This window comes from Staurois parvus, unplaced genomic scaffold (genome assembly GCF_062004578.1).
Source record: "Staurois parvus isolate SC_StPar_1 unplaced genomic scaffold, SC_StPar_1.0 ptg000531l, whole genome shotgun sequence".
NCBI classification, from domain to species: Eukaryota; Metazoa; Chordata; class Amphibia; order Anura; family Ranidae; genus Staurois; species Staurois parvus.
The window spans coordinates 1,599,555-1,612,005 of NW_028318327.1; the positions used below are offsets into that span (position 1 = coordinate 1,599,555).

Consider the following 12,451-nt stretch of genomic DNA (forward strand, 5'->3'; position numbering starts at 1 on the left):
GAGGGACTGTCCATGGAGAAGAGGAACCCTGCATGTTCTGGTGTGCTGTGCCCTGTATAATGTGTGTGCAGTAGATATGGAGCGGAGCGGTCCCTATTCTCAGGGATCCCCCGGATGGCACATGGCACTGCAGAGCGTACATGACACACGGGAGTCAGCGCTGGATTCCCCAGCCAGAAGGGAGGGGGCGGGGCTGGGAGATCCAATGACGCTCTGACCCTGCCCTATGCAGCACCAACAACCATGCCATATTCAAAGTCACTTAAATCCCCTTTCTTCCCCATTCTGATACTTGAAGTTTGAACTTCAGCAAGTTGTCTTCACCACATCTAGATGCCTAAATGTACTGAGTTGCTACCATGTGATTGGCTGATTAACAACTTGCGTTAACAAGCAATTAAACAGGAGTACCTAATAAAGTGGCCGGTGAGTGTAGATCTCAAAACAAATACCATTATTATTATTTTTATTTCATGTGTTCACAAGACCACAACTTTACAGCAAGTGTGTCTCTCTGTGTGGCTGCTTCGATTAGTGGGTGTGATTTATCAGGTTCGGCAACATCTTAAAGCTATGGACGCCGGTGGGATGATGCCAGGGCTCTAAGGCTTGGTTCACATCTGTGCAGGTGGTGCCACTGCAGGAATACTGGCAGGTGCAACCACACAGAGAAATGCGGGACCCGCTAGCACTGGAATTCCCAACCGTACTGGGAACCTCGATTCCCGTGTGGTCTGCGATTTAAAAAATAGAGCAGGCACTTCTTTCCTGCGTGTCCCAGGGCATGCCAACCTATTCAAATGAATGGGCTCTTGTGCCGGTGCAAATCATGGCCAGCAAACCTTACAGGTATAAACCTAGCCTAAGGGTTCAAAGGCAATGTCAGTCCTCTACAGAGACACAAACTTGTCAGGGTTTTGCAGTCAAGTGACCAATTTTTTTTTAAATAAAAGGTATTTGCTGTATGGCAGAAAAATATGAGCAGTGTGTGTGTGTGCGAGTTGGGGGGGACATTTAAAAGCTAGGTGGTTGTATTGATTTTCCTTCTATGTTAAGGATGACCATACACTAAGTCAGGGGTCTCCAAAATTTTCAAAGGACCAGTTTACCATCCCTCAAACTTTAGGGGACCCAGCATCAATGAGAATAAACATTGCCTCGGGGTTGGTGGTCAGTTATATAGTGCCTGTGGCCAGCAGGAGGAGGAGGAATAGTGCCCTATTATTGGTATTACAGGGAGGAATATTATGCCATCATTGGTATTAGTGAAAAAAATTAGTGCCCTGCCATTGTCAGTGGCCCCACTCTTGGTGTCAGTGGGAGGAATACGACCCCAAGGGCCAGATAAAAGCTAGCAAAGGGCCTGATCCGGCCCTCGGGCCACAGTTTGAAGGCAATTGCACTAAGCAATCAGATTGTACATTCTCCATTAGATCTGCCATTAACTATGTAGTGCAGCTGCCTGCCTGATTTGATACAAATTGAATGGATTGTTTAGGTTTGTCCTCATGTTACATAGAAAAAAGGAGAACGTCCAGAGATTGTGTAGTATATGGTCAGCCTTAGACTCCACCTGCTATGTGCATTAATAGAAGTGAAAGGTCTGCTACAGCCCAAATTCTGCTAGAAAGGTATAAGTCAGCAGAAAGAAATGCAGAGCCTGGTAGACACAGAAATGTATATTGAGTTGTTCTGCAAGCCAAGGAAGACTCAGCTTAAAGTGAAACTATGCTTTCCCAATTCAGGAAAGGTCAGTGTCACTGGGGAGGGGCTTTAAAGCGTCACTCTGGGCAACTGGAACAGTGTAAACCCAGCCTTACCTTCCTAATCCTCGGTCCTGCAGCCTTTCTTCCTACTGCTTCCAGGTGTGGCATTGGATCCCTGAAGATGACCTCCTTACCAGTCTCTGACCAGTTTGTTGACCACCTCTGTTATCTTCATCATCACATACAATGCAGGACCAGCAGACATGTCCCATCCTCATGACGTGACCTCTCATCAATCATTGTATATTGGTTTCTAAAGCGAGCAAAATCCTCGCTTGTATTAAAAGAGGTATAGACTCCAGAGAGAGAGATATCATATTACCCCGGTACAAATCATTAGTAATACCTCATCTGGAATATGCAGTTCAGTTTTGGGCACCAATTCACAAAAAGAACATTGGGGAACTGGAGAAAGTACAGAGAAGGGCAACCAAACTGATAAGAGGCATGGAGGAGCTCAGGTATGAGGAAAGATTAGAGGAACTGAATTTATTCTCTCTTGAGAAGAGGAGATTAAGGGGGGATATGATCAACATGTATAAATACATCAGTGGTTCATATAGTGAACTCGGTGTAGAGTTATTCACCCTGAGGTCATCACAGAGGACAAGGGGGCACTCTTTACGTCTGGAGGAAAAGAGATTTAATCTCCCCAGAAAGGTTTCTCCACAGTAAGAGCTGTGAGAATGTGGAATAGACTCCCTCAAGAGTTGGTTCTGGTCAGCTCAGTGGAATGCCTTAAAAAAGGCTGGATTCTTTCTTAGATACACAGAATATAACTGGTTTCTTTTTATAAGTAAAGTTGATCCAGGGAATATCCGATTGCGTTTCGGGGGATCAGGAAGGCTTTTTTTCTCCTGCAGGAGCAACTTGGATCATGCTTTGCTGGGGCTTTTTTTGCCTTCCTCTGGATCAACTGTGGGCGCAGGATTATAACTTTTTATTTTTTCTGGTTGAACTGGATGGACTTTTGTTTTCAGCCAGACTAACTATGTAACTATGTATATGATGACCTAGGTGAGCAAGTCCACATGCTTTATAGGGTTTTTTGCCTTCCTCTGGATAAACTGTGGATATGGAGGTTTTCCATCTATTTATTTTTTTATATCGATTGAACTAGAAGGACTTGTGTCTTTATTCAACCTGTGTAACTATGTAACATTCCAGAATTGGTGAGCAGAGTTCGGGGTTTTTCACACTTGTGGTGGACTGCTGTGTCCTCTGAAAAGCTATCACTGTTTAGATCACTTTTTAGAAAGCATTAGCATTATTCTGCCTCCTTGTAGCCTGATTTAACCCTTTAAATGCTGCTGCTAGACAAATACACCTTACCATCCAATCAGCGACTTCTGCCCCTCTCTGCCAATCCCTCCACTGGCTTTCACTAACCCAATGTACAAAACTCAAAATACCAACCACAACATACAAAGCCATCCACAACACTACCCCCAGCTATATCACCAATCTCATCCGCAGATATCATCCAAATTGCCCGCTCCGCTCCTACCAAGACAGCTTGCTCTCTAGCTCCCTTGTCACCTCCTCCCACGCTCGTCTCCAGCCCTTCTGCAGAGCCTCTGCCATCCTCTGGAACTCCCCACTCCAGTATGTCTGGTCAGCCACCACCCTGTCTGCCTTTAGGCGATCTTTGAAAACTCACTTATTTAGGGAAGCCTACCCCACCTCCACCTAAGAACTGTACTTGAATCACCTCCACCAGATCAACCCCCGCAGCAATCCCCTTTTGTACCACCTTCCCCTTCCTTTAGATTGTAAGCTCTAAGAGCAGGGCCCTCCTGTTCCTTCTGTACTGAAATGTATTGTAATTGTACTGTCCCCCTTTATATTGTAAAGCGCTGCACAAACTGTTAGCGCTATATAAATCCTGTATAATAATAATAAATGCATGCTACTGCGTGTGGCTACTTTGAGCTGAATGGGCAAGTCTGAAAGGCGGTACTGCCTGTCAAACTTTGCACCTGGCGTTAAAAATGCCATGGCATAGCCTCTGTCCAGCTTTATTTTTCCAATTCGAGTGGACATCCGGGGGGAGGGGGTAGTTGCCCATTTTTACCGCCCCTCCCACCCTACAAACCGCCCATCTGAATGCAACCTAAAAGACCTCTGGCTGTCACAGGATACTCTAGTAAAATATGTATCACTCTGTATTAGACCATCCACTAGAATATCAAGCTATTTTAATTATGTTATCTCTGCCCAGAGTTGGCCTTTAAAGAGAACCTAATGCTTCGTCCTGCATGAGCAAAAGAAGAAGGGGCCAGGGGGTCTATACTCCTACTTCTGTACAGAGAGGAAAATACTAATATATTCCTATAGTAAATCTGTCTCATTGTCCCCAGTTGCACTTCCTTTCTGTGTCTAAGATGATAAATCTTCCTAAAAAAGTTCTGTCTCTGCATATCCTGATGTGACTCCACTGACAGTTCCAACAATCGGAGCGTTCTGGTATGGAAGTGATAACTCTCAGGCTGGAACAGTTTTTGGATTTATTTTTCAACATTGTTTGTTGTTGCAGGCAAAGGAAGCAAATACAATTTTGCAACAGTGTATACAAAAGTCTTGAAGTTCTAAGCAATTGGAAGATTTCCTCCAGCTTATGAAAGGTTAGACAAGGCAATGGAAATGTTGGAGATGGTTTGCTGGAGGAATAGTCCTGTGTCTATTGACTGATACAATAGTCCTCACTATAAGTATGATATTATTTATATCAGTATAAAATGACTCTTTTTCATGTATATGTAATGAACGTTCTGCTTACTTTTACAGAATACACTACATAAGAAAGATCAGGATCAGTCCAAAATAAATCTTAATAGAAAACCCTTTTTGTTAAGACATCACTGCAACCTCCGTCAGCAAGTGTCATTCATTCTTCTAATCAATCGATCTATAATCTAGCTATCCATCTGTATACAGTATGTAAAATGCAATTATTTAATATGAAAAAATATGCTACAGTAGCCAATCAGAAAGTAGCAATTCCTATTCTACTCAAAGTATTATCTGTCTATGTAAGGAAGACATATTTAAGAAGACAAAACGAAGCCTACAGCAGCCAATCATAAAGTGGCAATTCTTCTACTCAATAAGGCGAATTTATAAATTCTGGAGCAAATGGAATCTGGAGTAGCATGGCAGCCAATAGTCTATTTTACATTTTCAAAGCTTAAAGATCTATCATAATTTTTCTTTTATAGTTTGTCTCTTAGGCTCCATGTACACTGCAACTGATAAACTCACGTTTAGGAGCTTTTCTGTGTTTTTTTCAGCAGCCCCTGAACTCCCCCTAATGTTTTCCTACGTGTCCATGCACACAATGTCGTTTACAGTCGTTTACAGACAGTTGAGTTTACAGTCATTTTTTTTAACATATCACACTTCCGTTCAGGAGTAGATATTATCAGTGTTTCAAACGCTTGTAAACACCTGAAAACGTGGCTAACTGCATCTATAAGCATTTGCGTTTGGAACTTTTTTTAACTCTTCCATTTCCAGATGCTGTCCAGAGCCTTTTTTTCATCATGAAAAATGCATGCAAAGTGTTTTCCCGGTACACAAATGGACCTGGTACACCATACTTTGAGGTTTCGCATTAAAAGAAAATATGTTAGACACTGCTGCAATAATTTCTACACAGAAATGAGCTGGAACACATCCAAACACCACAAAAAAAAAGACAGCTAATCTCAACAAATACTGCTCTTTCTGCTTCTGCTCTCTCTATTTCTCTCAAAATGTCTGAAATAGTTACTTTTTACTGTTTTTCAGTGCATTCTGGGCATTTGGGAAGGTCTCCTGAGGTTATCTTTAAAAACCACTTCTAAACGCAAATGCTCATAAACGCGCATAAATGTGGTATGCAAACGCAGCTAAACAGACGTTTTTTAACCTACGTTTTCCAGCAATCAGTTTCCATCGTTCAGAAGTACATGTAGTACTCTATCCCAAGTGCTCTCTAACCCTAGTTATGAGGTCCAACTTGCCCCCCTCCCTTCATGGCTGATCTAACAACAACCATGAATGAGTGTTGACTGTGAGCACTTTTCCGAAACAAGCAGCAGCAAGAGAAATGCAGAGCCATAACGCCCCCTCTTCCCCAGCATTCCTCTTACCATTCCTTGTCTCAGAAAAGTGCTGACAGCTGGGATAAGCTGCAGCTATGAATCAGCCGTCTCCTTCCTGGCTGTTGTCAGACCAGCAAGAGGGAAAGGGTCAAGTTGGTACGCATTAACTATGGAGGGTAAACACGCAACAAAATACTACAAGTACCTTGTTCCATAAGAGCAGAAATGTAAAATAAAAATTATAATGACAGATCTTTTTGAACTGAACAAGCTGAAGATAGAAGTTGATTGGTTGCCATACATATCTGCTCCAGATCATTTTCCTCTATGTATTTTCTATGTAAAGTGCACTTATGTAAACATTTTAATCTGTCTATATATGTGAAGTGCACTTGTTTAAAGCGGTAGTTAAGACTCCTGTTATTTTTTTGGGGGTACGGCAGATGAGTTATGCTATATTGTGCTAGTATGTACTGCACGTTAGCACATTACAGCAGACTTAGGCTTCATGTACACGAGCCTACCCTGACTGCCAGCAGCTGGAAAACGTAAATCACAGCAAAAATGTGGTTTGCCGTGTTTTGCGTTTTCCCGCGGTCGGCAGTCAAAACTTTCCAATCCTGAGCACGATTCTTCCGTGTTCAGGAGAGGGGGGTTTAACCTCACCTAAAAGCGACAGCTTCTAAACTCTGCTAAAAGCTTATGTGTACATAGACACATAGGCTTTTATGGAGTTGAGTTTAGGAGCTTTGGCAAAAAAATGCCAAAAGCTCCTAAACTCGAGTTTAGGAGCTGATCGTGTACATGAAGCCTTAGGGCTCATGTACATGGGGCGTTTGGGAAACTTTTCTCACCGCTGGAAACTGACTAGAAAACGTAAATTCAAAAACGTCAGTTTACCTGTGTTTGCATACTGTATTTATGTGTGTTTAGCCACGTTTATGCGCATTTGCATTTAGAAGCATGATTAAAAGATAACCTCAGGAGACCCTCCCATATTGCACAGAATGCACTGAAAAATAGTAAATAATTAACTATTTCAGACATTTTGAGAGAAATAGAGCAGAAGCAGAGAGAGCAGTATGTGTTGACCTGTCTTTTCTGATTGTATTCACTATGGATCCCATCATGAGCATAATGCGGTGCGTTCTACCATTTTTTCCTTCATGCGAAAACCTGGAACTGACTGTGCTGGTGTACCGGTCCATTTGAATACATGGAATACGCTTTGCATGCATTTCTGATGATGAAAAAAGGTTCTGGACAGCATCTGGATATGGAACAGTTAAAAAACACTTCTAAACTCAAATGCTTGTAAACATGGTTCACTGCGTTTACAAGCGTTTGGCGTTTGAAACGCTGATAAAAATCTACTCCTGAACGCAAGTTTGGTGCATTAAAAAAAAACGACTGTAAACTTAACTGCCTGTAAACGACTATAAACGACATTGTGTGCATGGACACACAGGAAAACATTAGGGAGAGTTCAGGGGCTGCTGAAAAAAACACACTCAGCAGCTCCTGAACATCAGTTTAGTAGCTGCAGTGTACATGAGCCCTTAGCTGCCAAAGAAACCCTCCAGTACTGTGTTGTAATCAACCTGACGGCCCCCAAGTGCTTCCACCTTTGCCCGGTCTTCCTTATGGATTCTATGCCTTCACCCTCTTGAATGGCTTGGTCGCAATGACATCACTTCCGCGCATGCGCATGGGAGTCACATCACCACGGCACAGATCGGAGGGGGGGGGGCGTAAATCTACACTGAGCTGCGCAGGTACAGCTCAGTGTATATGACGGCTGACAGGCAGGAGGAAGCTTTTATGACAGTGTCTTTTCTGTCATAAATGTCGTGTCTGTCAGCAATTTTTTTAAAAACTTCAGTTTACTACCACTTTAATAAGACAAAAATAAAAAATAGCAACCGCCATTCCTTATTCTTCTTAATTTTTCTATGTAAAGTGCCCTTATTTAAAAAGACAAAAATAAACCTATAGCAACCAATTAGCAACTGCCATTTCTTTTTAATAATTTTTCTATCTATGTAAAGTGCACTTATGTAATATTGTATTTTTTTTTCTATCTGTGTAAAGTGCACTTTTTTAACAAGACAGCAGAAAACCTACAGCAACCAATCAGCAAGCGTCATTAATTCTTCTATCTGTGTAAAGTGCACCTATTTAACAAGACAACAGAAAACCTACAGCAACCAATCAGCAAGCGTCATTAATTCTTCTATCTGTGTAAAGTGCACCTATTTAACAAGACAACAGAAAACCTACAGCAACCAATCAGCAAGCGTCATTAATTCTTCTATCTGTGTAAAGTGCACTTATTTAACAAGACAACAGAAAACCTACAGCAACCAATCAGCAAGCATCATTAATTCTTCTCAGTTTTTCTTTTTGTGTAAAGTGCCCTTATTTAAAAAGACAAAAATAAACATATAGCAACCAATTAGCAAACTGCCATTTCTTTTTATTAATTTTTCTATCTATGTAAAGTGCACTTATGTAATATTGTATTTTTTTTTCTATCTGTGTAAAGTGCACTTTTTTAACAAGACAGCAGAAAACCTACAGCAACCAATCAGCAAGCGTCATTAATTCTTCTATCTGTGTAAAGTGCACCTATTTAACAAGACAACAGAAAACCTACAGCAACCAATCAGCAAGCGTCATTAATTCTTCTATCTGTGTAAAGTGCACTTATTTAACAAGACAACAGAAAACCTACAGCAACCAATCAGCAAGCATCATTAATTCTTCTCAGTTTTTCTTTTTGTGTAAAGTGCCCTTATTTAAAAAGACAAAAATAAACATATAGCAACCAATTAGCAAACTGCCATTTCTTTTTATTAATTTTTCTATCTATGTAAAGTGCACTTATGTAATATTGTATATTTTTTTCTATCTGTGTAAAGTGCACTTTTTTCACAAGACAGCAGAAAACCTACAGCAACCAATCAGCAAGCGTCATTAATGCTTCTCAGTTTTTCTATTTGTGTAAAGTGCCCTTATTTAAAAAGACAAAAATAAACCTATAGCAACCAATTAACAACTACCATTTCTTTTTATTCATTTTTCTATCTATGTAAAGTGCACTTATGTAATATTGTATTTTTTTTCTATCTGTGTAAAGTGCACTTTTTTAACAAGACAGTAGAAAACCTACAGCAACCAATCAGCAAGCGTCATTAATTCTTCTATCTGTGTAAAGTGCACTTATTTAACAAGACAGCAGAAAACCTACAGCAACCAATCAGCAAGCGTCATTAATTCTTCTCAGTTTTTCTATCTGTGTAAAGGCACCTATTTAACAAGACAACAGAAAACCTACAGCAACCAATCAGCAAGTGTCATTAATTCTTCTATCTGTGTAAAGTGCACTTACTTAAAAAGGAAAAAAGAAGCCTACAGCAACCAATCAGCAAGCGGCATTCTTTCTTCTTCTCAATCTGTTATCTATGGAAATTGTTTTATATTTTAGGACAAAGATCAACCCACAGCAGCCAATTAGCAAGCACCATTCTTTATTCTAAACGCTCCAAAGTGATAGAAGGGTCACTGCACTCTGCATAACATTACTGGCAGCTAATCTGACCACAGTTTACAGGAACGGGCAAGAATATGACGTCCTAACATGGTACTCAGCACAGTCCTAAAAATCGGATGAAGTTGTATGAAGCAATAATTTGTAAAGTTGAACTTTTTTTTTTTTTAATAAAACTGGTCACACACATTGCCCTTTTAAATCCAATTTTCTCCAACTAAAGCTCACTACACATGTTACAATCTGATTGTACAATTTCCTATACAACTACAGGCAAGTATGTAGTGCAAGGACCTGCCTGATTATATACCAATGGACTGAGTAGTTTAGGTAGGTCATTATATTACATAGTTTTGGTAGATCTAAAGTTGATTGTACAAAAATGGAGAGTATGATTGGATTGTAATATGTATGGGCAGTGAAGTAAATCTTGAAGTGTGCTTTGCTGAATAAGCAGAAAATTAAAGTAACACTAAACCTTATTCTTATTCTCCAAAATAATCCATAGGCATCCACTACTTAATGGCATGGTCATTTATTTCTGGTGATAAGGTTTCTTAGGCTCTGTTCACACCAATGCGTTTTTTTTTGTGTTTTTTGCAGAAATGCATTGCAGACAATAGGGTGCGACTTGGCATGCAATTTGCAAGTCGCGTGGCATGCGACAGGGATCTTAGTGTAGTTTTCTGCCTTCTTGTAACATACTCTGTAAACTCCAAAACATCTCCTTTTCCCCCCTCATGTTACTTGTGGACTCTATGCAACCTACACATTCCCTATATGGGCAGCACAGTGGCTAAGTGGTTAGCACTTCCACCTGGCAGTACTAGGTCACTGGTTCAAATCCCAACCACGGCAGCACCTGCCTGGAGTTTGCATGTTCTCCCTGTGACTGTGTAGGTCTCCTCTGGGTACTCCAGTTTCCTCCCACACTCCAAAGACATGCTGGTAGGTTAATTGGATCCTGTCTAAATTGGCCCTAGTATGTGTATGTATGAATGTGAGTTAGGGACCTTAGATTGTATGCCCCTTGAGGGTTAGGGACTGATGTGAATGTACAATATATATTTATGTAAAGTGCTGCGTAAATTGATGGCGCTATAGAAGTACCTGACATAAATAAATATAGTCCATAGCCTGTCTTGGGAGCATGCATGCCAGGGTGGCTGCATTCCTACATACAGTGAGAGCATGGAGAACACCCTCTAACAAGGAGTCAGATAATAGCAGCAAAAGAAGATATGGAGATGTCCTTTTAGCATGGTTTCCTATGGAACATGTTCACATCTATGCTTTTTTAAGCTGCTGAGTTTTTGTAAAGGGTCAGAGACTTTTTTAAAAGCAAAAAGCAGCATTTTTGCTACAATAGAGTTCAAAGGAGAATCTGCTGAAATGCATGGTAATGTTTTTGCAGCGCTTTGCATTTTTATTCTGCCCAGCAAAAAACAAATTCTACTTTAAAAAAAAAAGCTGACCAAAACGCAAAACGCTGTAAAAATGTGACAAAACCGCATGTAGAAAACCGGGAAACGAACTGTGAAAAGCACTGCAAAACGGGCAAACTGCATAGGTGTGAACGGAGCCTTACACCCCGGTCACATCAAGCCCGACTTTGAAATTGTTCGACTTATAGTGGAGTCACACGATTTCAAAGTCGGGTGAGATGCCGATTTCAGGTGCAATTTGCAAGACATCTGACACAGATGTCTATGCAAATTACACCAAAAGTAGTGCATGACCAAGTCGGAACCGCACCGATATGACCGCTGTAATTGCGGACAATAGGTTGCAACCTGCCATGCAATTTGCAAGTCGCATGGCATGCAAATCGCATGCCAAGTGACTCCCAATGCGACCATCGTTTTAGTGTAGTTTTCTGCCTTCTTGTAAGATACTCTGTAAACTCCAAAACATCTCCTTTTCCCCCTCATGTTAGTTGTGGACATAAGCTGTGCTCTATGCACCCTACACACACCCTATAGTCCATAGTCCGTCTTGGGAGCATGCATACCAGGGTGGCTGCATTCCTACATACAGTGGGAGCATGGAGAACACCTTCTATCAAGGAGTCAGATAATAGCAGCAAAAAAAACAAAAAAAGATATGGAGATTTGTAGGAGGCTGAGAGCTTTTTTAAGTTAAGAATATATTTTTGCATATCATTTTTTTTTTAAAGCCAGAGTTTAATATCACTTTAATGAGACCCCTGTGAATGAAGAAGAGGGCAGCTGCCCCCTTCACAGGCACTTCTTCACTATTACACCAGCTGCACACTCATCCCATCCCATCAATGAACTAGATATTCAGTGTACACAGGTTCACACAATGAAAAAAAAAATAATAATAATATATATATATATATATATATATATATATATATATATATATATATATATATATATATATATATTGTACAGAGGGACATTCTGTATGTGAATGAAACAAACTCCCTATGTAGTCTTCTGATTGAGATTGAAGACCATCCTGTAGACAAGTGAGCAGGCACAGGGCAGGGAGTTTGCAGTAGTTTGTCCATGCAGTGATCAGTAAAAAGTAGTCTGTGTCAGGGGTGCTCCTGGCAGAAGAGGGAGAAGGACCTACCTGGGCAGCCTGGCTCACCCTCCGCTCTCAGCGATCCCACTCCGGAGCTCAGCTCCTACTGCAGCCGCTCCCTCCCGAGCATACAGGCTGCATGGGGCGGGGTTAGAGCGTCATTGGAGCTCCCGGCCCCGCCCCCTCCCTGCTGGCTGGGGAATACAGCGCTGACTCCCGTGTGTCATGTACGCTCCGCAGTGCCATGTGCCATCCCGGGATCCCTGAGCATAGGGACCGCTCCGCTCCGTCTGTACTGCACACACATTATACAGGGCACAGCACACCAGGACATGCAGGGTTCCTCTTCTCCATGGACAGTCCCTCTGAATCCATCTGCCCCATGGTCAGGTGTATTATTAGTCACATTGTAAAAAGTGGACATACACTCACTGGCTACTTTATTAGGTACACCTGTTCAATTGTTTGGTAACACAAATTACTAATCAGCAGGGCTT

At 41.3% G+C, this 12,451-nt stretch overlaps 1 protein-coding gene across 2 annotated transcripts in view; it reads right to left on the reverse strand.

The window, feature by feature from the left end:
- KCNS3 (potassium voltage-gated channel modifier subfamily S member 3) overlaps positions 1-12,110 on the reverse strand; it is a 144,168-nt gene extending 132,058 nt beyond the window's left edge. Inside the window, exon 1 of one of the 2 annotated variants that reach the window (XM_089690553.1) lies at positions 12,003-12,110. The gene's annotated coding sequence lies outside the window, so the exon portion shown is untranslated. The remainder of the gene's footprint in view (positions 1-12,002) is intronic. The other variant, XM_089690554.1, reaches the window with a different exon arrangement.
- Positions 12,111-12,451: the final 341 nt, after the last annotated feature.